This window comes from Hemicordylus capensis, chromosome 4 (genome assembly GCF_027244095.1).
Source record: "Hemicordylus capensis ecotype Gifberg chromosome 4, rHemCap1.1.pri, whole genome shotgun sequence".
Classification (NCBI taxonomy): domain Eukaryota; kingdom Metazoa; phylum Chordata; class Lepidosauria; order Squamata; family Cordylidae; genus Hemicordylus; species Hemicordylus capensis.
The window spans coordinates 69,889,721-69,912,397 of NC_069660.1; the positions used below are offsets into that span (position 1 = coordinate 69,889,721).

At 43.9% G+C, this 22,677-nt stretch overlaps 1 protein-coding gene across 6 annotated transcripts in view; it reads right to left on the reverse strand.

Moving 5' to 3' along the window:
• Window positions 1–22,677, reverse strand: part of SOX13 (SRY-box transcription factor 13) — a 149,441-nt gene that overhangs the window by 75,444 nt on the left and 51,320 nt on the right. Inside the window, exon 1 of one of the 6 annotated variants that reach the window (XM_053245363.1) lies at window positions 18,423–18,507. The exons of the other annotated variants lie outside the window; for them this stretch is intronic. The gene's annotated coding sequence lies outside the window, so the exon portion shown is untranslated. Of the gene's footprint in view, window positions 1–18,422; window positions 18,508–22,677 lie in introns of those variants that run through there. 6 annotated transcript variants of the gene reach the window in all.

Consider the following 22,677-nt stretch of genomic DNA (forward strand, 5'->3'; position numbering starts at 1 on the left):
ATGGAAATTGGGGGGTTAGGTTCCGAATAGAAAAAAATGCCTAAAAGGTGGGAAATGGAGGAGAAATAAGAATAGAAATGGACAGTACCTTGCTCTCCAGGGCTCCAGGGCTCCAGAAAGGCCCCCGAAACCCTCCAAATCAGCCAAATTTTCAGTTTTAAAAAGTTTGTTCATTCTAAAAGAGTCTCAAAATGGCTTTGTGCACTAAGGTGGCCAAAAGTTAGACTGGAAGTTATTTCAGGCCACTCCGCAACCACGAATAGGTTAATTTTAGCCTATTTTTGAGCCACAGATAAAGAAATCGGGTCTCACAACCCGTCCACAGTTGCTCGTACCGCAGGTGACAAGGGCTACCTGTACAATCTGTGTGCTGTGTACACACATACAGATCTGTAAGAGCAGTTACTCACACATTGCAGTCAACCCACATACAGTAATATACTTCCTATCTCTGCATTTGAAAGTGCCTTTACCCACTTTCACTTTTGAAGTGAATGCGTGCACTGTTGCCAGTTCCATTAACAGTAGAGTCATTTACACAAAAAAATGTACATGTATATAGATATCTGTACACATGTATTATGTGATGTATGGATAGCGCCTCTCTTTTTTTTTCATGCTTTTCTGTGGAACCTTATATGAATTTATCAATACACATTTAAAGATCTAATTCAAGGTATAGCATCTTCCTTGCATTTCTAAAGCCTTGCAAATAGGTTAATCATGAAGGACAGTGATTATTTTTAAGGATAGAAAAAAAGAAGATACAGTCCTGATTTCTGGGAACTCGCCTGGAGCACAGGAAAACCAAAAAGGGCTATGGAATTGTTTATCAATGGGATTATTCTACGGATCCATAGGATATTCAGAAATAAGGGACAAATCTCCAGAATGGGATGTATGGCATTTCTCCCAGAGAACAGGAGCCGCTGTTCATAGGCTTCATAAGGCACTGTAAGCAAGCCATGTTCGCATATGACATTTAGGGAACAAGATCTTGTTGCCTTTTTGGCTAGTAGGAGAGGAGAAGAGAGGAATAAGTCTATCTTTATCAACATTTACCAACAGGGATGAATTTCCAAATAAAATAATGTTTTATAATGTTTCGATGTGTTTATTTGTGTAATGCATTTTAAAATATAAAAAGGAAGGTGCTGGGTCTCTTTCAGCAGAACAGGCTCCTGAATGTTGATATAGTTAGTCAACAATACTGTGGGTTTAAACGTTTTTTAAAAAAATAAAGAATAGAAATTGATCTTAGTTCCTAGTTGCAAGAAAGCAGTAATAGTTCCGACCTATATTGCACAAGATCATTGTTAGAACATGGACAAACACACATACACACAGAAATCTACGGTCCTCTCAAACATAGGATTTTTCATACTGGAAAAGTGTTTTTATTGCCATGAATTCACTGAGAGTGAAAAGACACTAACACCACGGACTACAATGGATACATATTTGAAGCATCCTTGTTTGGCCATTGGTGTTGGAATATTAGGACGATTTGGGAAGGGGAGGCAGTTGGGGGAAAACATCATAGAGATAGCAGAATCCTTTGTGTCTGGGTGGAAGAAAGGTGTGGACTGGCTTTTTATTTTGATATTTTCCTCCCAAATACAGCCTGGTGAGAATCTTCTTCAATGAAAACAGACACTAATTTCAGATTCTAAAGTACTGCTATCATCCTCATTCAGCCATGCATGCAAAATTCCAGTCAATTGCTTTTATCCCCCTCCAACTGTGCAAGTGAAGCACTGCTGATCATTATAAAAGGTTATAGGCCAGTAGATTACACAAAGGGACTAGTAAACATTCTATACATTTCCCCCACCCACGGCAATTCAAAACGCTATTTCATTTCAAAGTGAGACCCTGGAATATAAAGGCAGACAGAGGGGAGTTTGAAAAGGTACTAAACTGTAGCATATGTCAAAAGTGAGCATGGGTGGTAGGGAAGCATTTAGTTGTGGAAAGGCAGGATTTCAGAGACCCACATCCAAATCTGTATTTTTTAGATGGGGCTGCAAAGTCAGGGTCCAAACTGATCATATGGTAGTGGCGGGGGAAAGCAGAGAGATGGAAAGATGGATCCCACTTCTTGATTAAAAAACAATTAAGAACCGGACTAGTCTCCAGCTTAAAAAAGTATTTCATTGTGGCTTGTTGTAAAAGCAGCAGCATCAATCATGGATCTCTTGCCAGGGCTGCTGTATGGGAAAGAGGACAGGGCTTCTGTACCTTTAAGAGATGCACAGAAGAGGGAATGTCAGCAGGTGCAGCTTGTCATGCAGGGGAAAGAAAAGCTGCACTTGCTGAAATTCCCTCTTCTAGGCATCTCTTAAAGGTACAGAAGACCTGACCTCTTTTCCCTATGGCAGTCCTATCTCACACCTACCTTGAGTGATCTTAAGCCGATCACTCAAGCAAGCAAGACAAGTCAAACATTAAAGAAAAACAAACATCCTCATCCACACATGTGGATCAGGACAAATGTGCCCAGGGTTCAGGAAATCCACTAGTCTACTAGTCCATGACAAGTGAAAAATGACGCCAGATGAGCAGGGGGGGGGGCGGAAATCCTGACAAGTAATGTACCAACATAGCTTGAAGAGCCATCTGGTGGGTAAAATGTTTTGTCTAGCTGGTGAACTCAGCCAACATTTCTTGCCCCCTAAACATGACCCATCCTTCAAAATCTCCCCTAGAATTTCCCTTGGTACTTTAGCACCAGTTGGGCCAAAGTCCAGGCAATGTGTGAGAAAATTCAATCCAGTCATTTCATTCTTCTCTTTATTCCAAACTGATCACTGTTATGAGTGGACCTGATTCAGACCAAAGGCCATTTTTCAGGACTAGAGCTGTTCCAGGTTTGAACAAATGGGGCTGAAGCAGGTGGATAAAGTGTGGAGAGCTTGTGCATTGGTGGGGATAGGGAGAGGAGATGTTTTCAAACCAGGTTTCCAAAAGCAGCAGCCTCCAGCAAAGCCAGCTTTCCTCCTGTATGAAACAAAAGGAGCTCTTTGAACCCAACAGCTTCTCAGGCAAGAATCCAATGATTTAACACTCATTCGCGCAAAGGAAACAAGCTGGTTGGAGGTGGACACAGCTTGTAGCAAAGCCCAAAGTAGTGCAGTTTCTCTAGGCATAGCAGGAAGCATCTTTCGCCCAATGGGGATAGTGGGATACCCTTCAGGGGGAAGAGGTTGGTCAAGAGAGACTATTGATTTCCTGCTAAAGGAAAGAACCTCAATTCCGGTTGTGAGGTGGTTAGAGCAGCACAGACCTCTCAAACAATCTGTCACGCAGGGAGCAAGGTAAACAAAACACCTCCACCTTTTGCCTCTATAAATACCTGCAAAGATCAAGAGGTTAAGAATCAAAGTCCCATCTCTAAGCATTTAAGAATGTGTGTGGGCTGAGAGATAGTATGTTACATTTGCCAAATGCTGTTCATTGTAGATGAATCTGAACAAAAGGGTGACCATATATAGCAATAAAAATGGTTAGGGTAGGGTTGACCCAGGCCATAGGCCTCTCAGTGCACATACAAAGAGGTGGATTTTATGTCAGAAAGCAAGCTACTCTGGATACAGGTAGGCAGGAAGAGATAGAGCTGGTGTGAGATTAGGGGACCAGTTTTAAACCTTATTGCTACAGATTCATTTCCAACACTATACTTACCTACTTCAATCACAAAGATAATTTAGGCTGAGAGTGCTACAAGGATTGTTTTTGCTTCCTTAAATCCAAATACAGGGAATCCGTATCTGCAGGGGTTCTGTTCTCTGTGTTATCCGCGGATGATGAAACCATGGATAATGAGGCAGTAAAGTCAATGGGATTGGGGGAGGTTAGGTTCCCAGAGGCAGCATAAACCGGCAATTCCTTCCTGCCACAAAAAACAGTGAAATAAAGTGCTTTACGGTGCTCTGCAGGCCTTCAGCAGTCCAATGATGGGCCCAAAGCCCCATTTTCCAGCAAAAAATAGAGGGGGAAATGCTATTTTTAATCAAAATGAGCCACAAAATAGCTCCTTGTCATAAAATGGTGACCGGAAATGACCTCTGAGGTAATTTCTAGCTACCCCTGACCTGCGGATATGCAAAATCAAGCCCCCTTTTTTTTACCATCCCCCCCCACCGCCATATGCAGAGATTGGGTGTCAATTACCCAACTGCAGATACTCGAATCCACAGATGGTGAATCCACAGATAGCAAGATTCTCCTGTATTGTGAATATGAGTAACCTCTATAAACCTCTATGGCACGGTGGGAATATAATATATGCAAGGCACTTTCTATCATTCTATCTAATGTAACCAAGAAATTCAGTAGTAGACACAGTTGGGGTAGGAGACTAAATCTGTAATTCAGACATTGGGATCACCAGAGGCAGGAAGTAGTTGACCTCCCCCACTATTGGTGTCACTGAGTGAACCTCATGTTGTAGTTAGGGACTTTAACCCAGGTTTCCCTAGTCTTAGTCCAACACTCTAAGACTAAGGAGAGCTGGGTTTGAGTCCCCATTCAGCCATGAAGCTTACTGGGTGACTTTGGGCCAGCCACTTATCTCTTAGCCTAATGTACCTCACAGCGTCATTGTAAATATAAAAGTATCCATGTACACTGCTCTGAGCTCTTTCAAGAAAGAGTGTGATTTAAAAAATAAATACACTTTTAAATTATTAAAGATAAAATTACGTGGTTGCATTTCCTCCCATGGGGAAAAAAATAAAGCATTACACTTCAGGACACTGTTGCATTATGGGTCATACCTGCCCTCCAGAAGCCCCCACTGACAAAGTGCACAGAAGTGCCCTGCCTCACTAACATGTCTTTGCAAAGTACAGGCCCTCTCTCCATACATCTCACACAACAACAAGCATTTTGTATCATCCAAAGCTGAATACCGTAAACACCCTCTGTCAGCGATTGTTGTCCTACACAAACTGGCCAATGGAGGACATGAGTTCTCTAACATCTTTACAATAGCCATTAGCAAGTCCCCCTTTAATCCTCTGGATTCCGCATACCTATTTTGTTCTGCCTTTCCTTATCAGTGTTACAAACTTCTAAGGAAAAAGTGGTTTTCAGTTCCTACAAAGACACACATAAGGCTTCAGTACTAAACATGCTTCCAGCAAATCCCGCTGTACTTAGTGAAAGATCCTTCAGAGCAAATCTATCCTGTACACTGTACACTAATTTTCTACTGAAATTAATATGCCTTTTTTCCATGCAAATAAGTTTCACATCAGAGTCTAACGATAAGAGGCAGATGTGATAAACAGAAAGGTTAACTGGCAAGCACTGCATATCAGAATTGGTACCATATTAGATACTTTGAGGTCATTCACACAATCAAATCCCAGCCAGTCCTGTTCCGTCCTGTGAGATCTTCTCAGGTTGCCCTTCTTTCGAGCCCTGGCCTTAGAGAGGTCCATAGTACTAGGGCCTGTGGAAGGGCTTTCTCTGTTGCTGCCCCACTACTTTGGAACTCTCCCCCCCCCCCCCGCCCCAGATTCAGTCTGTCTCCTCCCTTTCAGCTTTTAAAACCTTACTGAAGACATTTCTTTTCCACCAGGCATTTACCCCTCCCCTTTAAAAATCTCAGATGCTATTCTTGTTTTGTACACCGCCCTGAGTCTGTGGATTGAGCAGTATATTAAATCTTTTAATTAATTAATTAACTAACTAACTAACTAAAACTGTGTTCTACCCAGGTTTGGGAACCATGTGTGCTCCCAATTTTAGATTGTGTGGACACAAGGTAGGAGGGAAATCTGGGTAGCTTTTCCTCCTACCTTGCTTCCACACAATCACTTCTATCCAGGTTTTCCTCCTACCTTGCTTCCACACAACCGAAAATTGGGAGAGCACACAGCGCCCAAACCTGGGTAGAACACAGTGGGGCTATTCACATGACCGCGCAGGTGGAAAGCTGGGCCAACTCACTCAGGGTTGAGTGAGGGTTGCTCGGACAAGCAACCGAATGTTACTGGGAGCATGGACCAGAACCCCAGACAATCTGTGCTGAGCCACATGCACAGTACATTGGGGAATCCCCCCAGGAGATGGTTGCCATCTCTGTGTCCGCTTGGACTGAATGCAGCCCAAGCAAACACCCGATCTCAGAGGTGCTCAATTTTTTTTAAACCCCATTCACCTATACTTCAGTCATGGTTCTGCATCAGCTTCTCACCCCTGTGGCTGCTATCAAAAGTTTAAAAAAAAAATGCAAGGCCAAATCATTCATTTAATGCAGGGTGGCACAACTTCAGCCCTCCAGCTATTGTTGACTACAACTCCCATCGTCCCCGACTACTGGCCGCTGTGGCTGGGGATAGTGGGAGTTGTAGTCCAACAGCAGCTGGAGGGCTGAAGTTGTGCCACCCTGCATTAATTGAATGATTTGGCCTTGCATTTAAAACAAAAAACAAAAACTTTTGATAGCAGCCACAGGGGTGAGAGGCTGATGCAGAACCATGACTGCAGTATAGGTGAATGGGGTTTTTAAAAACTGAACACCTCTGGGATCAGGTGTTTGCTTGGGCTGCATTCAGTCCAAGCGGACACAGAGATAGCAACCATCTCCTGGGGGGATCCCTCAATGCACTGCGCACGTGGTGCAGCACGGATTGTCTGGGGGTCTGGTCCATGCTCCCAGTAACATGCGGCTGAGTAACATTCGGCTAAGGTTATGCAGCCCTGATTTAATGTAATGCATAATTTGGCCCTCATAAGGCCTTAACTCAAGACAAAGTCCTGAATTTCTGATCTGCCAAGGCTCAAAACCAGTAAGTCAGGTGGCAGCTAAGCAAGCAACCAAGCAAGATTTCTAGTATTTGCTTTATGTCTGCAAAGCAGAGCACACACATCTTCCTTTCTGCCTCACTGAGAGTCCCTTAGGTGAAAACAGTCTTAGCAAGGGGGAAGCTCATAAATACACAGGTCATTGTGCTATACAAGTCACCTCCGCCAGCCAGTTGGATGGGGATCCAAAGAGCTACTTCAGGCTTGTCCACCCCACCTGGGGGATTTTTGACCCACCACCACAAAAGCAGACACACACCCCACACACACCCATGCCATATCATAAGCTGCTTTTAAAACACCCTTCAGATTCCAAACATGATTTACCATGTGGCACGATGGTGGGGAGAGAGGCCTGCTATTTGAGAAGCACAAACCCAAAATCCCCCTTGGGCAACTGCAGAACTATCTGCACAGTTCTTTGGATCCTGGCCACAGAATGAATAACACTAAAGCCCCATATGCAGAAATGAAAAAGGAGATAACTATGTCTTGGTGGGAAGAGTGGCGCACACACTGAACCCCTGGACTGTTTGCCTCTTTAATAAACTGGCAGTTGGCCTTACCACTTTCTCTATACTGACCCAGCAGTCACAGGATTGCAGCAGCCCTGAGTCTCTCCATTGGATTCAAACCAGTTACCTAGGAGGTGAAAATCCACATATCTAATTACCAATTCCTAAGCCGCACAATCTTTCTTTCCCGCATAACCTGTTGCTGTACGAAAGTCACTCACTCATACTAACAAGTCTATTGCAGAGCCCAAAGACGTGCAGAAGCCAAACTTCAGACGGGAGACTGCTGAACTTCGGCAACAACATAACATTAAACTAAATGCAACAACAGATTTACTATGGCCAACCACAAATACGCAGCAAAGCCCTTTTCAGCATTCCCACAACTGAATGATACAACTTCTAGTATCGGTCTCATCTCAATTAGCTTACCCTAATTCCAGGTTACCCAAAGCTGTACATGCAAACTTGCATACTATAGGTGATTCTGCTGCTTTGGCAATATGATGCTAAATTAATAAATACTAAAACAAATGTTAACCTTATAACCACTTAATAAGCTGGCTTCCAATGACAAGAACTGCTTCCTCTAAATAACAAAGCTTTGTCTGTGATAGCCATTTCATATATTATATTATATTTATTTATTTATCTATCTATTCAATTTCTATACCACTCTTCCAAAAATGACTCAGGGCGGTTTACTCAGAGAAATAATAAATAAATAAGATGGATCCCTATCCCCAAAGGGCTCACAATCTAAAAAGAAACATAAGCTAGACACCAACAACAGTCACTGGAGGTACTGTGCTGGGGGTTGATTGGGCCAATTATAAACAAACTATAAACAAACTATTGTGCAAGAGTCATATTTATCATACATGTTCAACAGGTGAACAACAGTTATGGTCAGTTGTTTGTACCGATTGCTGTGGGTGGGTGTGTATTTGAATGATCAGCCAATAGTCTAAACAAGATACAACAGGAGACAGAAATGTAATTGCCACTTTTGCTAGATTTTCTTTCATGATTCCAAATTTAAGTGGAAGCCGTTTATATTTCATTATGCTTTCCAGCATATACCCTGACAACTTATTTCAAAGGGCCAGTTCTTGCATTATATACCCTATGTCAAGGGTTCTCAACCTGTGGTCCTCCAGATATTGATGAACTACAACTCCCATCATCCCCAGTCACAATAAATTGTAGCCCAATATGGTAGCTGTTGGAAGCACTTCCAGATTGCAGTGGCTCCAGGCAGTAACTGTAACATGCAAGAGCCATCCACCTATGGTAAGCCTCCAAACCAATACCAGGCACCTTCAGGAATATGGAAAGTTAGGGCAGTTCGGCCCTGCTAACTGAGCAAAGAGGCACCTATTTAAAGTGGTGATACTCTTTATTTAGCAGGTGGAGAGAAACTGGCCCTATCCATCCCCAGCACAGCGTCCCTCCAGTGACTGTTGCTGGTGTCTATCTTATGTTTCTTTTAGAGTGTGAGCCCTTTGGGGACAGGGAGCCATTTTATTTAATTCATTTATTTATATCTATATATTATATTTTTATATCTATATAAACCGCTTTGGGAACTTTTTTTGAAAAGCGGCATATAAATATTCATCAGCTGGGACATGGGAACATAGGAAGCTGCCTTATACAGAGTCAGATCATTGGTCCATCTAGCTCAGTACTGTCTACACAAATTGGCAGTGGCTCTCCAAAGTTGCGGGCAGGAGTCTCTCAGAGCCACTCTAAGGCTCGACCAAGCCTTTAGACTCTGCGCCATATATGCCCTGGTACAATCACACCTTAGGAAGGCTCTTTGGGCTAAACTAAAAGATATATGTGACACCAAGCACCACCTCCTGATCGCGGGGGATTTTAATAACAGAGCCCAACTGAGCGACAGGAAAGCCTTTTCGGGAGGCCTCTCAGTCTCCTCCTCGAGTCCCTCTCTAACGAATGAGGAAAAAGCTCTCCAACGTTTTCTGAGTGAGACTCTGGGTTTAGATGATAAGGCCTTGGGGGTATATAATGATTTGGATTTTTTCCCAATCCGTCACGAAGAGAACTTTAAATCGCAGTATAGACATAAATTTAAAACCGGAGTCAAATTTACATATTACCACCCGAGATCAGCTAGCCGGCTAGATAGACTCTGGACTCCCCCTTCTTTTGAAATCTACAGGTGTAAACTAGTACTTACCCCATGGTCAGACCATGCGGCTGTGGGATTTATTTGTAATCTCTCTGAGGTAATTCCACATGGTAAGCCCTTGTGGCAATTATACCCAAAAATGTTAAGTGATGAATATCTCAAAGGTGTCCTTTTATCAGAACTGAGGCAACAGATCCCTCAGCTATTAGAGGCAGAAGATGATCTTTTGGGAGCCTGGGAGACACTTAAAAAGAGGGTGGGCTGCCGTACTAGGGCAGTGACCAGCCAGACATATAGGAGAGGGGTCAAAAATTATCAGAAAGCGATCACCTAACATCTGAGGATTGCTGATAAGATGAACAGGAGAGAAGCCTTCGACGTGGAATCATGCCGCCACTACAAAGAGACAATCAGGACATTTCAAAATGAGCTGCGGCACAGGCGTTTAGAAAATAAGCTGTATCGCTTCAAGGGGTCTGTAGTTGAAAAAGGGGAGTGGGCAAAGGACAAGATGAATGCATCTAGTTTGACATTCCAAGGCCTGCGATCGGATGGAAGTAGCCCACTAATGGCCGACCCCCACGATATGTTAAAGATCATGGCCCAGTTTTATACAAACTTGTATGCATTGAAGGATATTTCTGTAAAGGACATTCAATCCTATCTAGATAGGTTCTGCAGTCTGAATGAATATGGTCTCGGCTATTCCCTCACTGAGGGGGGGAAAGCTCTTTGACCCATCCTATAACGATAGAAGAGGTCAGAGCAGTTATCTCAGCGGGAAAGAACACATCAGCCCCGGGGCCTGATGGTCTGACATGGCCTTTCTATAAGATTTATGCAGACCAGCTACTACCAGTTTTAGTAAAATTATTTAATTTTGTCCTAGACAATGGGCGTTTAAATAGGTCCTTTGGGGACGGCCTCTTAATTTTTTTCCCTAAGAAAGGTGACACCACTTTACCACAAAACTGGAGGCCGATAACCCTCACAAATATCGATTACAGAATCTTTGCCAAAATCCTACAATAGATTGGCGAAAGTGGCTCCTAAATTGGTCCACAGCTTGCAGACAAGTGCTATCTCGGGAAGAAAGATGACAGACACATTGTGTCTGCTGAGAGAACTTTTTTACTCTATACAGAATAAAAGTTGGAAAGGTCACCTCCTCTTATTAGATCAAGTTAAGGCCTTTGACAAAGTGAACCACAATTATCTGTGGACATTGTTGAAAGCTAAAGGTATACCACCCCTATTTGTTACTTGGATACAGCTGCTCTATACGAATGCAAAGGTGACACCACAGATTAATGGATGGCGGGGCGACCCGCTCATTTTGCATTCGGGTGTCCGCCAAGGATGCCCACTGAGCCCATTACTTTATGTTTTTGCCCTGGATCCGATCCTGATCAGAGATCAGGGAGAGGAGAGCTGGTCTTTTGGTAGCAAGCATGACTTGTCCCCATAGCTAAGCAGGGTCTGTCCTGGTTGCATCTGAATGGGAGACTTGATATGTGAGCACTGCAAGATATTCCCCTCAGGGGATGAAGCCGCTCCGGGAAGAGCAGAAGGCTCCAAGTTCCCTCCCTGGCTTCTCCAAGATAGGGCTAAGAGAGATTCCTGTCTGCAACCTTGGAGAAGCCACTGCCAGTCTGTGAAGACAATACTGAGCTAGATAGACCAATGGTCTGACTCAGTATATGGCAGTTTCCTATGTTCCTATGTTCCTATTCAGAGAGAACCCCATCTGCAAGGACTCTCGGTCTCTATCCCTCTACCCTGCGAGATCTTCCCAGGAGGGAGGAGGACGGAGAGTGTGGGGATAGCCGAACCACCTGTCCACTCAGAACCGCACTCTGAGTTTAGGGTAAAATTCGTAGCTCATGCCGATGATGTTACATTACTATTATCGAATGAAAATGAAATCTCTGTAATACTAGACCTCTTCTGGGAATATATCAAGATCTCGGGCTCAGAATTAAATGCTGACAAAAGTGTATTTGTTAAAATGGACCCCGGACGCCAGCAACTCTCGTGCCTACCCATCTCTGAATGTAAAAGCGAAGGGGCCTCAGAGTCCAAACTGAAGTGGGTAGATACAGTAAACATTTTGGGGATTGAATATGGGATTAAGGAAAAAATCGGGGAGGGGGGGACAGATTGGGAAGAAAAAGTAATGCTTAAAATCACCATGTGGAAAAAATGGAGCCCCGGTGCATAACCTGGCAGAAGTCTATCCTCCCCCGCTCAATCTCCTTCGGAGAGTTGAAAGCCAGATCTTCCATCTAGTATGTCACACAGCGTCCTTCCCTTTGGCCCATGTGGTAGCATTTAAGGAGGTTGAGCGGGGAGACCTAGCTCTACCTGCCCTGCAACCCTATTTTGTAACTGAATTCATGTCCTACAATTTTGGAAACTGGATTTTCGTGAATGTCCATAATATGTCCAACCTCCTGCAAAAAACCTGGGTCTCGCTTTTCACTCTGCATTGGCGCAAGACAGCATGGGGCATAGCATGGTGGGGGAAAGGATCTTTCAATGGTAATATCACACAAGTATTAAAAAGAGAACACCTGGACTACTTGAGAGATTTGTTATTCACACTTTAAAAATGGTAGGTTGAACCGGATCTATTTAAAGGATCCTCCTCATTTAAGCAGCTAAGGAAAACAATTTATGGAGAGATTCTAGAAGTGGGTTTCTTAAAACCTGATTTAGAACGTAAACGCTACAAACACCGCACTTCACAGTACTTGTTGCAACCCGATCACCCTATCGCTCTCTTTAAGGAGAAAAAAGTCCCTTTCCATTTATGGGAAACAAGGTGGTGCTTATACCATCAAGTACTACCACTTAATGCGGCTAAGCCATGGCTCCCAAAGGACCAGCAAGAGTGCCCTAAAATCACCTGCAAACAGAAAGCTAGTGAGCTAGGTAAAACATTCAGGGAAACCCACTCACATTTCTTTAAAGAGTGTGTGGTAGCCAAAAGAGTGTGGCAGGGAGTAAGCAAGCTGTTAGAGCGGCCTGATTTGGAAAAACAGACTTGGGAAGAACTAACCTCGGGTTTGAGCAATAGAACCTCCTTTCGAGGTCCCAGAAAGAAACCTTCAAGGAAACGGGACGGAACGGGTGCCCTCATACTAGGGAATTGGAATGTTCCCCTCCTCCTAATCAGGTTAGTAAACCTGTATGTCATTTATGCAATGCTCCTGCATAGGAATAGGGAGGGAAGACGCGACCAAGAGGTTCACGCAGATGAGACAGTAAATCTCTTCTGGAAAAGTTTGTATGGTGATGTGCAAAAAGACAAGAGTATCTCTTCTAAACAGCAATGGGACAAATTGTGGAAATGGACGTCAGACGTAACCCCCCCGATTACTTGATGTGCCTTGAAATCCCCCACCCCCGAGTTACAGTACTACCTACATATACTTCATAACCAAGTGGGTTTCCAAATCCTTGTGTGTAAATCTTTGTAGATATATCATGTACAAACAACCACTTTGTATTTAATTTTGCTTTGGCAACGTACTGTATGCTTTGTTGGTTTGTTGGTTCAATAAAAAAAATCTTGTCCTATCTTGGAGATGCCAGGGATGGAACTTGGAACCTTCTGCAAGCATGCAGATGCTCTTCCCAGAGTGGCCCCATCCCCTGAGGGGAATATCTTATCTTTGGCTCAGCTCACACATGTAGTCTCTCATTCAAATCAGGGCAGACCCTGTTTAGCAAAGGGGACAAATCATGCTTGCTACCAGAAGACCAACTCTCCTCCCCTAAACCAGTTCTCCATAACCATGTTATGGCTATGACAGGGAGCTCCCATAGACATTTTCCTCACGGTTTTCAATAGCAGCCATGCAAACATTTCTACTTGCTTTCCTGAGGCAATTAATAGGGACTCCATCCCTTAAGTGTGTTCCCTCCAGAACCAACATTCTGTTCTGATGGCAAACAGCCTACAAGAATCACAACATTCCAATCTGGTAAGCAGGGGTCGTGAAAACTTCTGACTTGAACTTTAGAACAATATCTTCTAAAAAGCAACTACAAAAAAACGCTTCTGGTGGGCTGAAGAGGTGAAAAAAATGGGATTACAGGGAAGGATGCACTGCAAAAGTGACAGAGGTAAAAGGCCAAAGAATACCTGAACTGACAATATTCCAGTGCAGAATATTTCATACTTCACTTTTTGGTATCAAAAGGCAACATAAAAGTAGATTTTAGAACAATATGAAACCATTTAAAACAGTTATAAGAATGTGCAAAACACTAAAACACTGTATTAATCTAAATCTAGCAATGGCATACTATTAACTTCCCTCATGGGCATTCACAAAAAAACATATAGTCAATGCCCACTGCACATCAAGCAGTGACTGAGCTGGGCAGACCTCCCTTGGGAGGGCGTTCCATAGCTGTGGCATCACAACCGAAAAGGCTCCATTCTACTCATTCAAGTTAGAACTAGATGTTACGGATGATACAAGGGTAAGTCCAAAACTTGAAGATGTCATGTCACACACTGAATATCCCTAAATATAACGGAGAAGAAAAAAGGAAAATTCAGAGTTGCTGTTTTCACTGGCTGTAAAATCTGCTTCTATGAGAAAGATGCATTCCCTGGAAATTCATACTTCCAGTATGCACTTGTGAACATTATGGGACTTTGATAATCACTGTGAAATTCCATAGTGCCAAAAAAAAAGCAAAAAGCAAAAAAAAGCTCCATTAGGTGTAGTCAAAGCAAGATGCAAGAACACAGAAAACAAGATTTTGTCCACAGTATTTAAATGTTCCTAATCCGATTCCTGAGCCCTGCACGTATCACTGTTTATTACCACTGAATAACTACTGCTAAAAACATGCATCAGCCCTGAGTCTGACCGACTGACGAGTAAAGCGATTTTTCTCCATCCTGATTGGAGCAACCTTTGCTGTCAGAAGTGTATTATTTGACTTTGGATGCTCAGACCTGGCAAACATACAAAGGAGCTAGCATCCCCAAAGGTGATATTGTTCCATGGGGAGGGGTAAACTAGGTTATATTATTTGTTTCAGAAAGCAAAGCCTGTCCTCGAAAGATTGCTCTGCAATCTTAGATAACCGCACTAATTTGGATGGAGCACTAGTCACAAACATAGCTGCAGTGCTAAGGGGCAAGTTACTTGCAATGGCTAAATCCTAAATAAGGCAGACTGAATTCTCAGCAAACATATTTATACTCTCACTGCACCAAGTAGTACAGTTTGCAGTACTTTATAATATACCTCAGGGGCTGTTACCTGAGGTTCTCCAATTGTTGGACTATAACATTTCCAGCTGCCATTTATTGCAGCTGGGGATTATGGGAGCTGTAGTACAATGGTTGGAGAGCAACAGGTTGGCCTCCCCTCTCAATGGGCACTAACTGCATCTCAGCAACAAACACATATTACAGCTCCTTGCATGCCTCCTTGCTTCCCCAACTATCTACTGGCAAACTGTGTTTTTATAGAAATCTGTGTGTTTTAAAACGCCAAGAGGATATTGCAACATTTCCATCTTTTTCTTGCACGTACATCTCCAGACCTTGTTGATGTTTTGAATCCAACTTTTAAAATCTGGTAGCAGTCAAAACCGTGAATTCTGTACAGATGGAAATGTTCAAATAAATGTAGGAATATATAGACAAATGGAACCTTGAGCTAATTTTTTTTTCCTGTATTCATGTAACAGGGAGGGACTTTGGGGGGGAAATGGGGTAGCAAGTATATCACCAAAAATTGAGGTAGCAAGCAAAAAATTGGAGTGCCAAGTTTTTCAAAAGGCATACCGAATCAGCAAACAACCCTGGCCTGAGACACTCGAAACTAGCAGACTAGGACAAAGGGCCAATTTACACTTTATGCAAAGGCAACACTGAGTTTTCCATCAAGTATATAGCCCAGCAGGCAGCTGCCAGTCACGGCTCCCTGATAAGTGCTGCTCAAAAGTACATGCTTGAAAACACATGTTGGTTGCATTCACACTTTACATATTTATGTGCACATGTAAAAGATCACGGTCAGGATTCAAAGAAGCCTGTGTAAGCACACAGATGGCAGGTTTACCTGATTCCAGTGGCAGCCCTTCATGCCTGATGGAATACAACTCTGTTGGGTTTCCCCTCCCTCCACTCCTGATCTTTGGAGCAGCTTTGCAGGGGGCAGGCTGCCACTGGGAAGTGAAGACTGATAAGCCCTAACCCATGTATGGATCCTTTGGATCTCAGAGACGCACGCCTACAAACAACTTTGCAAAATAGCCTTTACAATATGCTACTTCAAGTGATAGATTTATGCTTTGATTAAACCGCACTCCGACACATGGGTGGTCTCTGGACTAGACTGGATCTGACCTGAGAACACTTGCCTTCAGGGATGCTGTCGCACAACTTTGCCTCTTGCACTCACAGGGAGAGGCAGAGCCGGATGGATTCTCTCTATCTGCCTTCTATTCTTATCTTATTGGCCTTTCCAATTCATCTGAGCCACAACACCACCGTGCCAGACACACCTAATAATAAACTAGGGGGGCTCTGCCTGCCTTGGACCTGGATTTAGCTGCAGTTGTGCAAGTGGTCGTTTCAACTCATTCTATAGAATCAGACTATCAGCCCCCTAGTCATCTTCATAGAACCAGCCCTAAGAATGATGGAGCGGATATCTAGGCAAGGGCCAGGGGAAGGAAACATTGAGCCATGCTGAAATCAATCACATCAGTTTCTATGACTTCAGTGGATACTGAGATGTGTGTTTTGGGACACATTTTACTCATTCAGAAAAGAGTCAGACTCTTGGTCCATCTCACTCTGTATTGTCTGCACTGGCTGGCAGTGGGTCTCCAGGGTTTCAGACAGGGGTCTTTCTAGCCCTACCTGGCAATGTCAGGGATTGAATGAATCTGGGACCTCCTGCATAAGAGGCACATGCTCAACTGCTGAGATGATTCTGAAGCTGGTTCTAAACACTGACTGACAGACAATTCTGCCCTACTCCTCCCTCTGCAGGAGGCAAAGGCTGAAAATAACTGGATTATGTATGGAAGCATTTATGCTCCATACTATAGAGACAGCCAGTCCTCTGCCCGCCTCTTTTTAAATGCACATCATACAGTTATCAACTTTGTCAGATGGGTTTCATGTCCCGCCCTGCAGCCCCATTCAAATCAGAAACAAAACACAGTTATTATAATAAAATAATAATACATATTCCCCGCCCCCCACAAAAAAACCCTCCCCACAAAGGAATTACACTTTTCTGGAGAATAAAAGTCCTGCACAAAGGGCAGTAAAAGACAAGATCCAGAAAGGGACTGCATTATCTCCAAAATGTAGGCGGGGGAAATCTTTCTCACATGTTATTTATAGGGGGTCAGCAATTATTCACATGCTACAAAGGACCGCAAAAAGAGATCAATGCTAACAGATATCTGCATAAAATATTTTTTTGAAAGAAAGCAAATAGAATTTGCCTGTAAATAAATAGATATAGATATAGATATAGATATAGATATAGATATAGATATAGATATAGATATAGATATAGATATAGATATAGGGAGGAAAACCCAGGTTAAGGTTATAGTCCTGACAGTTTGCCTTTTGTAAATGAGAATTAACCTCTTAGCTGGTTGGTGTCTGGCTGTATATTTTACAACATCCTTGGTGACCTCTGCTGGTGCCTACAACTGTAAGAGCGTCACCCTGCCTATCACCCATTGACTATGAAATCATTGTATTACAGAACCCCACAGACTGACTGGCGAGACAGTGCCTCTAGTCAGTTATAAATATGCTGTTTTGTTTTGGCCAGGAGATGGGGGGGGGGAGGCGGGGGCAGGAAATGGGAAGAGGAGAAAGTAGCTCTGATTCTCCTTGAAAGGATCCCCCATCATTGCCTCCCAACCCTGACCTATATGATTAAGTTTAGCCACAAGTCTCTACCTAAATGAATGTCTGGCAAATAGCAAGATCTGATACGGTTCCTGTCGTGCTCAATAGAAAACATGGGAGATGGTGCAGAAAACCTGATGGTCTGGTTTTATTTCGTGGGGGGGGGTTGGCAGGGGAGAGAAGAAAGACTTTAACCCTTTCCCTTCTGGGACATATTAAGAAATGACAGGACCCAATCTTCCTACTTCCTTCATGTCTTGGAGCACCACTTCGGGGTACTGCACCCACACACCACTTACTCCAGAGTAGCCCTCGCTGACGTCCCTTTGAGATCTCTTTGGATTAAGTGACCGGTCTTGTGGATTACTGTGAGGAGAGATTCGACGGCCCCTTTTACAGCCTCTGTGGATTTTAACGGGGCATCCCTTGTGTAGGGGGATTTACAGACTGCTCCCAGAAGTAATTCACTGATTCCTTACACTTGTGTTGTCCTGCTAATTTCAGGAGAGCCACAGTGCAAATAGCCAGTGAACAGAGCCCCCTTTGTGGAGTTTGCAACGAAGCGTTAAAGGCGCTTTAAAAATAAAATAGTGTCCTAAAATAAATCCCCAGCTGAGACGCTTCACTCCAAATGAAGAGGGAGAGAGATGAATGAAGTGCACATTGCTTAGAAGGAAGGAATATCTATTGTATTGTATATTATATCATATCTCTGAAAGAAAGTACCGAACCGGGAAAGGGGTAATGCGCTCTTTCGATCCGAAAACAAAAACACCCCACGAGCTACAAGTTATTAGAGGCACCCCAAGACCTTCAAATCCGTAGGGCGATCAAGAGGCTGACATCACCCAGTGGCCTCGATCGGGACGGGAAGAAGTGTCATTCCGCTGGGGGGGGGGGTCCAAAAGGGAGAAGAAGCGGGAAAGAGGCACGGGCCGGGCGAGGGTGGCTAGCTGGGAGGGAGGATTAAAGCGTGCCGGAGGTTTCGGGAGACCCGGCGGCAGGAGGCACTTACTACGCTGCTGCGCTGCACTCCGCGCTGCTCCCTCCGGCTGCGAGCTGCTCCTCTGTCGGGCTAAGCTGTTGTCTTCCAAGCCGCCCCGCCCCAGGGGCAGGCCGGACCCGTCGCTCCCTCCCTTTTTCTCTCTGTATACAAGAGGCGGCTGGGCTGTCCGATCGCACGCGGCTGGCGTTGCAGGCTCCGAGGGGAGGGGAGGGGAGGGGAAGTGGGAGGGACGCTTCTCTGGCCATCCATCCGTGCAAGGAGCATCCCCTTGGCCCCCGCCCCTCACCCTGTCCTCCTCCTTTGCAAAGAGAGACAGGGCAGGGGTGCCAATCTGGTTGTTGCTGAGCCTCCCTTCTGTCAGAGGTGATGGTGTTTCCCTCCCACAACAACCACCCCCTCTCCCAAAGTTTCCGACAGCGTCACCGTGTGCAAAAATGTTTCTGTTTTTCGAACGGTGGATTAGAGCGTTCTTTCTGCCTTGTTGGTCCAGAAAAGGCATAACGGATAAAGCAACATCTTTCGTTTTAGCAGGACCAAGCAATGGGGAAAGAGGGTGCAAGCTTTCGAGTTACACAGAAGTCTTTGTTATGCTTGCCTATTGCAAACGAATGAACGAACTCCTCTAGCGTCTCTCCACTCCCTCCAATAACTAGATTGAGCAACAATGCACAAACAAATTAAGCCACTTTATGCTCCTGCTCATGGTTTGGGTTGATAGCAGCCCTCCATTTTTAACCATAGAGAGGAGGAGGAGAATGCCTCCAAAGAACTTGAGAATATTTTTTCAAATCAGGAAAGAATTTTCCTTTTCAAATCCAGAAGTTTGTAATGAAAAAAAGATTGTAACCCTTTAAAGCATTTGTGTCTGCCATCAAGCCCTAAAGATGGGATGGATCTGAAATCTAAATAAGTAATGAACCCTCTGCTAGTCACTGTATTGTTCTCTCTCTTATCATTCTTAAAAACCTCTCCACCTGTCCTGAATGCTTTCAACAAATCCGTTAAACTTTGGGCACATTGAATGCTCAAACTACTGTCTATCATGGTGACAATGCAAATGCCCTTCAGTCAAACAGGACAATCCTTAGGTAAGAAAATAAACTAATGGATGTAAACTAAAGGTAAAGTGTGCCATTGAGTCGGTGTTGACTCCTGGTGACCACAGAGTCCTGTGGTTTTTCTTTGGTAGCATACAGGAGGGGTTTACCATTGCCATCTCCTCCCACACAGTTGAGATGATGCCTTTCAGCATCTTCCTATATTGCTGCTGCCCAATATAGGTGTTTCCCATAGTCTGGGAAACATACTAGCAGGATTCGAACTATATTCTCATAGTCTGGGAAACATACTAGCAGGGATTCGAACCAGCAACCTCATCCTTGCTAGGCAAGTCATTTCCTGCTGTGCCATTAGGTGGCTTGGATGCAAACTACACATTAAAAATGAGAAACTACAGTAAACAGTTGGTAGCATTGCAGTCTTTCTGAGCATTCTGCCTCTTTGACTTTAGGGCTACTATATTTTAAATATAAAACTGGTCTTGTGGTCGCAAGCATGAATTGTCCCTTTTGCTAAGAAGGTTCCAGGTTTGCTCCATGGCATCTCCAAGATAGGGCTCCTGCCTGCAACCCTGGAGCAGCTGTTGCCAGTCTGTGTCAATACTGAGCTAGATGGAGCAATGGTCTGACTTGGTATAAGGCAGCCTCTTATGTTCCTAACTCATGGTGCAGTTGGAATGAGAGACTTGGAAACCGAAATTCATTGGCAAATCAGCCCTGCTTGCTTGGAATTAGAATAAAAGGAGAAGTTACAGATATTATGAGTAATTATGGAACTCGCCTCTCCTTACGGAGGCAAAGGTCAGAGGTGCTCTTACCCACAAATCCTCTTTAGTCTTTCCCGGGGTGTGTGGTCACCTGGCAGAGCATGATGATGCTTAATTTTATTATTTGTTTGTTTGTTTATCTATCTTTTTCTTTATTTATCAAACTTCTATACCACCCAAACCTTCATCTCTGGGTGGTTAACATAAAGCAATTAAAACACATATAAAAAGTTAAAACAATTCAGCAATTTAAAATCAACCATAAAATTAAAACAGACAATTTTAAAAAGCTGGGAAAGCTTGGGTGAAGAGATGGGTTTTCAGATGTTTTAAAAAAACTGCCAGAGATGGGGAGGATCGTCTTTCAACAGGAGCGCGCATTCCACAATCTCGGGGCAGTAACTGAGAAGTCCTGTCTCTGTGTAGCCACCAGACAAGCTGGCGGTAACTGGAGACAGGTCCTCCTCAGATGACCTCAGTGGGTGGTGTGGCTCATAGTGAAGAAGACACTCTCTTAGATACCCAGGGCCTAAGCCGTTTAGGGCTTTATAAGTTATAATAACTACTAGCAGTTTGTATTTTGCCCAGAAACCAATTGGCAGCCAGTGAAGCTCCATCAGCAAAGCTCCATTTGCAGAGATGGGGGGGGGCTCCAAAGGCCTTTAGGTCCAGGCTCCAACATTATTTATTTATTTATTCATTCATTCATTCATTCAATTTCTATACAGCCCTTCCAAAAATGGCTCAAGGAGGTTTACACAGAGAAATAATAAATAAATAAGATGGATCCCTGTCCTCACAGTCTAAAAAGAAACATAAGATTATCTTGGTGCAGGTCTGGCAATGGCCTCCCCTTTGGTGCTGTGGCTGGAGCAATTGTTTGGAATCCCTGCTCGAGTGCAGGAGCAGGTCTTTCCATTGTATTCAGCATGAGCACCCCAGCAATCAGCATAATATCGTGCTCCTACTGCCTTTATTCTATACCAGGCCTGCTCAACTTCGGCCCTCCTGCAGATGTTGGCCTACAACTCCCATAATCCCTGGCTATTGGCCACTGTGGCTGGGGACTTTGGGAATTGTAATCCAAAAACAGCTGGGGGGCCTAAGTTGAGCAGGCCTGGTCTATACCTTGTTGTCACGTTGATTTACTCTCCAGCGTACCTCAAATCCTTGTGTCCAGATCACCACTTTCTCAGTCCACTTCATGCACCTGATGCAATAGGCTACTGCTTATGAAAGCTCATGCAAAATCGTGAACCAGTTGAAGTGCCACAGAGCCTGTTGTCTTTGTGCTGCTGTGGGCCAACACAAATGCTGGAAACTGTCTGTCGGGACCTTGAATCCCATACTGATGCTCTTTGGGGGCAGCTCTATTTTTGGTTTTGGCTTAGATGCCCCACAGCATAACATGGGCAATGCCAGACCTGCCCATACCACTCTGGAACTATAAAACACGCAGCTGTGCTGCTGCGCAAGAGAGCAACCAAGATTGCTGCCTCTTGCACGAACGCATGGGAAAGTAGAAGTCCCATGATCTGCAATCACACAAGAAGCAGCAGTGCCCTCTTGGGCATAAGTATTGCCTTCTTATGCAGCAGTGTGGCTGCATGTTTTTGAGCCCTGCAGAGGGTCCAACAAATGCCCATATTATACTGTGGGGCATGTAAGCCAGAACTGTTATTCCTGTGGTTGTTGTCTGGCATGATGCACAAGTCTTACGGAGATGGGAGGGACTTGAGGCAGTGCTGTGGTGCACCTGGAAATGGTGGCGCCCCATAGCGAACCGTGGTTGCACTACAAGCATGACTGCATTTCTTCCCATGGCTGCAAATGGGGGAAATGTGGTAATGCTGATAGTGCAACTGCAGTTCTCTACAGCAACACTGCTGTAGGGCTTGCATTTATTATTATTATTAGTTCTTGTTTACACAGTCAGACAGGTGTTATTGACTGGTTTGTTTTATCCAGACATCGAGTCCTTCCCAAGGACCTGGAATGGCTGAATTTCATCATCAATACTGTTGGTTATTATAGATATCATCGCAAAATATAGGCTGTTCCTAGTAAAGTTGCTTTTTGTAATTGGCTGATGGTGATTTCTGTATCCCCTATGGTGTTGAGGTGCTCTTCAAGTTGTTTTGGAATTGCACCTAGGGTGCCAATTACCACTGGGATTATTTTGGTCTTTTTCTGCCACAGCCTTTCAATTTCAGTTGGTAGATCTTTATATTTGGTTATTTTTTCTATTTCTTTTTCTTCTATTCTGCTATCCCCTGGTATTGCTATGTCAATTATTTTAACTTGTTTTTCTTTCTTCTCAACTACAGTTATATCTGGTGTATTGTGTGGCAGATGTTTGTCTGTTTGTAGTCAGAAGTCCCATAATATTTTTGCATCTTCATTTTCTACCACTTTTTCAATTTGATGGTCCCACCAATT